Below are 6,166 nucleotides of genomic sequence, written 5' to 3' on the forward strand. Positions count from 1 at the left end.
CTAATCATGGGGTTGTTCACTATCTAATCATGGGGTTGTTCACTATCTAATCATGGGGTTGTTCACTATCTAATCATGGGGTTGTTCACTATCTAATCATGGGGTTGTTCACTATCTAATCATGGGGTTGTTCACTATCTAATCATGGGGTTGTTCACTATCTAATCATGGGGTTGTTCACTATCTAATCATGGGGTTGTTCACTATCTAATCATGGGGTTGTTCACTATCTAATCATGACATGGAGTTGTTCACTATGTAATCATGGAGTTGTTCACTATCATGACATGGGGTTGTTCAATGACAGACATGTATTTGTTTAAAATCTATCACTTGATGGTTTCATTTCAGAGAGACAAAAATCATGTTTTTTTTTGCAAAATGCTATATATCTCCCTCACTCTTAAATGTGACCGACCGGCTCAATTTGGTAATTAACTAAATAACTACATATATAGTGATTTTGGTTTATGTCAGTTTAATTGTTTGTTATGGTATAAGTTCTTATTTTATGATTGTAAGTGATAAAATTAACTAGTTGTTCTCAGTAATTACTACTTTAGTAAGGAATAACACATTTTTTCAGCACTACTGCAGTTGCTAAATAATTCCAATAGATGGGAACATAAGACCACAATGACATTTCAGAATATTAGTTTAGTTTTCTCCCTGGATACACCACCACTCCCCGCGCTTCCTGCAGAACCCCTGCAGTACCTCCACAGACCCCGGATTGAGAACCCCTGATTTAGCAGATGCTCTTATCCAGAGAGATTTACAGTAAGTGCATTCACCTTAAGATAGTTATTTATTTAGGAAAAAAACTTAATCAATTCTTCATAAAATTGTCATCTTACCTCTTAGCTTTGGTGTCATGTCCCCCAGAGAGATGCATTTTGGAGGCAGGGGCCCCCTCCTCTCTCTCCCCAGAGAGACTCATTTTAGAGGCAGGGCCCCCCTCCTCTCTCTCCCCAGAGAGACTCATTTTAGAGCATGGACCCCTGTAAACAGAGATCCAGCATGTTGGTTGTGGTTAACACAGTGACAACTAAACAGAGATCCAGCATGTTGGTTAACACAGTGACAACTAAACAGAGATCCAGCATGTTGGTTGTGGTTAACACAGTAACAACTAAACAGAGATCCAGCATGTTGGTTGTGGTCAACACAGTGACAACTAAACAGAGATCCAGCATGTTGGTTGTGGTTAACACAGTGACAACTAAACAGAGATCCAGCATGTTGGTTGTGGTCAACACAGTAACAACTAAACAGAGATCCAGCATGTTGGTTGTGGTTAACACAGTGACAACTAATTATTGAATGTCAATTGTTCTCTTATATTCATTATCTCTTAGAAATAAAACATTTACTAACATACATAGAAACAGTCAGGTGATTTAATTAATAGATAATAATAGATAATAACTAATAATAATATTAATGTCTCACTTTCTCTTTTAATAATTTCTCTCATTCTAGTGTGTTGTTTTGTTCAACAGGTATGATATTATTATGCTGTTACTGAATTCAGTTCATAATAACAATGTTAAGAAAAGTCTGTTCAGTGGTTTCAAACCAGATTACACAGGAAAGAGGAGCTCATTGTAAGTTTGAAAACAAATTTTACGATATTTTGAAAGACGATTTACAACTTATACATAAAAATATACAAATTGTAAAATAACCACAATATATGAATATATGAACAATATGTTTTTGAATTTGACTTGCCTACGCCCAGTTAGCGCCATTTTGTATGATTGAACTGTCACATAACTGTCCCAGGTGAAATGGACTTTTAGATCTGAGTGTTTTACTGTCAGTCACTATACTAAAAAAACACCATACATTTAATTTCTCTACACACTTTACAATAATCACTGGGAAGATTCTTACCTTGTAGCCTGAATTCACAACCAGAACATGTCAAGTCATTGAGATATTTTCCGTTGTGCTGAGAGAGCAGCTTCCTGATAACAAGTGGCTCTGTATCTATGTTCTAGGTACAGTTGATCTTTGGATGCAATAATATCTGGTCAAAGTCTAGTGACACAACACCATAGTATATCATAAACATAACAGCAGTTGGCCAGAAAAGGCCATGACATACTATAAAACAGGGTTTGTCAACTAGATTTGGCTTCGGGTGTCACGGTTGTCATAGAGAGGAGCGGACCAAAGTGCAGAGTGATTATCGTTCCACATATTTTATTGAACTGTGAAACTATGCAATACATACACATAAACTAAAGAACAAAAAAACAACAAACCGTGATGCAGAGGTGAAACATACACTACTCAAAAACAATCTCCCACAAACCCAGGTGGGAAAAACACCTACTTAAGTATGATCTCCAATTAGAGTCAACGATGACCAGCTGCCTCTAATTGGAGATCATCCCAAACAAAACCCAACATAGAAATACAAAACTAGAAAACAACATAGAAAAACTAAACTAGAAAAAACCCCTGTCACGCCCTGACCTACTCTACCATAGAAAAGAACAGCTTTCTATGGTCAGGACGTGACATCGGGAGAATTTTTTTCTGAGTTAAAGTCGGCAGGCCAGAACATAATTAGCATATAATATTAGCACAATTAATACGCCAACACTACAAATTTAACAACATGTTTAACACATTTGATTAGTACATAGTACATTGAGGGACAATAAAATAATTTAGATCTGATTAAGTTCATAAAATCACCAATATCTCTATTCAATTATAACTTTTTGTTTATTTCTCTGTGCGTTGATTGGTGGGGAAAAACAGGTCTACGTAGCCTATTGTAGTCTACACTACTTTATTAATATCAACATTCATTCAGAACAATTGGCTTGATAGCAAGAGAACATGTCGTTCTCAAAAAGTAACAAAAGGTGGATAATGAAAATCAAAGTTTCAGGGAAGAACGGACAGAGAGATATCCATTCATCTTACCATCTTTCTCCAATGCCAAGCCAGAGTGTCTTGTTTGCAATGAAAATGTCATTGTTTGCAAATAATTCAATCTCAGATGGCATTATGAATCTAAGCGTAGTACTTTCAAAGGGGCCTTCCCGCCCCAGACAGAGGCCCGACGCAGAAACACTGAAGCATTAACTACAACCTACAAACACGGCAGTAGAATCCTCCTTCGTGGCCTGACCCAACAACAGAAGGTCACAAGTGCTTTCCTAAAAGCATCCTGGGTTCTAACCAAACACAACATGCCCTTCACAGACGCAGAGCTGTTTAAAAACTGCATGGTGACAGTTTTGGAGGAATTGGCTACAGACAAGTCTATGGACAGCATAATTGCGTCTGTCAAACAGGTGCCCCTGTCTGTGACAACAGCCTGGACGGCGTGTCTGTGCTCTGGCGGATGATGTGCATAGGATTGTTCTGGAGGGGCTCAGTCAGGCTGAGCATTTTCCCCTGGCTATTGATGAGAGTACTGACAACACCGATGTAGCACAGTTGTGTGTTTATGTCCGTTATTTTCATGGAAATTACTTTAAAGAAGAGCTACTGGCACTGATTCCCCTGGAAGGACACACCACCGGGGACATTCCCCTGGAAGGACACACCACCGGGGACGTTCCCCTGGAAGGACACACCACCGGGGACGTTCCCCTGGAAGGACACACCACCGGGGACGTTCCCCTGGAAGGACACACCACCGTGGACGTTTCCCTGGAAGGACACACCGCCGGGGACGTTCCCCTGGATGGACACACCACCAGGGACGTTCCCCTGGAAGGACACACCGCCGGGGACGTTCCCCTGGAAGGACACACCGCCGGGGACGTTCCCCTGGAAGGACACACCACCGTGGACGTTCCCCTGGAAGGACACACCGCCGGGGACGTTCCCCTGGAAGGACACACCGCCGGGGACGTTCCCCTGGAAGGACACACCGCCGGGGACGTTCCCCTGGAAGGACACACCGCCGGGGACGTTCCCCTGGAAGGACACACCGCCGGGGACGTTCCCCTGGAAGGACACACCGCCGGGGACGTTCCCCTGGAAGGACACACCTCCGGGGACGGTCCCCTGGAAGGACACACCACCGTGGACGTTTCCCTGGAAGGACACACCACCGGGGACATCCCCCTGGAAGGACACACCGCCGGGGACGTTCCCCTGGAAGGACACACCACCGTGGACGTTTCCCTGGATGGACACACCACCGGGGACGTTCCCCTGGAAGGACACACCACCGGGGACATCCTATTCACAAAGCTGGAACAATTGTTTACGTAGCATGGCCTGTCACTGGAAAAAGTCAACTTTGTGGTCACCGTCAGGGCTCCTGCTATGGTGGACAGACACAGGGGCCTGGTCAGCAGGTTGAAGGAAATCGCCCCACAAATGAATGGCTTGCATTGTCTCATCCATCAGAGTGTGAAACCCTCTCTCTATACTGCACGAGGGAGAGAGTCTCCTCCAGGAATTTATGACCTGAGATAACAGAACCTGGGTGAGAGAGAGGGGGATGGAGGGAGAGAGAGGGGAATGGAGGGAGAGAGAGGGGGATGGAGGGAGAGAGAGGGGGATGGAGGGAGAGAGAGGGAGATGGAGGGAGAGAGAGGGGGATGGTGCTCGCTATACCCAATGAGGGCAGCAGCTGACCACCTTCGCATTTTGGAAATGGAGGAATTCCTTTTATGTGCTAACAATGTTTGGATCAACTTACACCTGTGAGTCCTCCTTTTCCTCTATGAATGCAATCGACTCACGACAGGAACCGGCTTTCACATAAGGCAACCGAGGACTGCCTGCTCATCAACATCACATCCCTCTCACCTGACATCCACAAGATCGTGTCCGAGGGGAAATGCAACTTTTCCCATTAAGTAAATCACTTAGTATTTAATAAATAGTCATATAGGCTACTAACATTATAGTAATTATTATTATTATTATTATTATAATTGTTATTATTGCTATTATTATTATTGTGATTATTAGTGCTTATCAATGGCTATTTTAGGTCTCATGCTGACAGTATTTTCTGTTTGTTTTGTCGTTACAGGAGCAGGTTATCCCAGACTCCTGATACAGGGCTACAGACACTCAGGTTATCCCCAGACTCCTGACACAGGGCTACAGACACTCAGGTTATCCCAGACTCCTGGTACAGGGCTACAGACACTCAGGTTATCCCAGACTCCTGATACAGGGCTACAGACACTCAGGTTATCCCAGACTCCTGATACAGGGCTACAGACACTCAGACACAGACATCACCTTTTTTTCTTAAATTATTGTTTTATGTAGGATGCTGCCTTTTTGGCCATGTTGCAGTTGTAAGTTGGCCTAATAAATAAATACAAATCCCTCTTTTATTAGGCCATGTTGTTGTCTTGTGAAAGATGCTGTTAAGCCACACAGCCTAGCTCAGCCAGTTAAGTTATTTATATGGGCCTTCGGCACCACATAGCCTAGCTCAGACAGTTAAGTTATTTATATGGGCCTTCGGCACCACATAGCCTAGCTCAGACAGTTAAGTTATTTATATGGGCCTGCGCCCCCACACAGCCTAGCTCAGACAGTTAAGTTATTTATATGGGCCTTCGGCACCACATAGCCTAGCTCAGACAGTTAAGTTATTTATATGGGCCTGCGCCCCCACACAGCCTAGCTCAGACAGTTAAGTTATTTATATGGGCCTTCACCCCCACACAGCCTAGCTCAGCCAGTTAAGTTATTTTATATGGGCCTTCACTCTGAAGAAATAGACTCCAATTAAGCTCTCTTGTTGTTTTTAAAGTCAAATTAAAATGAAGATTATTGTTGAAATTAATTACTCGACTGGTGTAGGTTTTCTCCATCTGTTGCTGTGCAACACTTGCATCACAAGTTAGCTATATTATCAGCACCAGGTGCTGTTCACCTCCTATTGATTGTGCTGCTATATTATCAGCACCAGGTGCTGTTCACCTCCTATTGATTGTGCTGCTATATTTTCAGCACCAGGTGCTGTTCACCTCCTATTGATTGTGCTGCTATATTTTCAGCACCAGGTGCTGTTCACCTCCTATTGATTGTGCTGCTATATTTTCAGCACCAGGTGCTGTTCACCTCCTATTGATTGTGCTGCTATATTTTCAGCACCAGGTGCTGTTCACCTCCTATTGATTGTGCTGCTATATTATCAGCACCAGGTGCTGTTCAC

The 6,166-nt window shown here is 43.2% G+C and overlaps 1 long non-coding RNA gene across 1 annotated transcript in view; it reads right to left on the reverse strand.

Annotated features, from left to right (window-relative positions):
• The window catches only part of LOC145867244 (uncharacterized), a 3,254-nt gene extending 1,142 nt beyond the window's left edge, over positions 1-2,112 (reverse strand). The window contains exons 1-2 of the long non-coding RNA XR_014383270.1: positions 1,900-2,112; positions 858-1,001 (exon numbers count right to left, since the gene is read on the reverse strand). This is a non-coding gene — a long non-coding RNA (uncharacterized LOC145867244). The remainder of the gene's footprint in view (positions 1-857; positions 1,002-1,899) is intronic.
• Between the last annotated feature and the right edge of the window lie 4,054 nt (positions 2,113-6,166).

This window comes from Salmo salar, unplaced genomic scaffold (genome assembly GCF_965601325.2).
Source record: "Salmo salar unplaced genomic scaffold, fSalSal1 ptg000257l, whole genome shotgun sequence".
Lineage (NCBI taxonomy): Eukaryota > Metazoa > Chordata > Actinopteri > Salmoniformes > Salmonidae > Salmo > Salmo salar.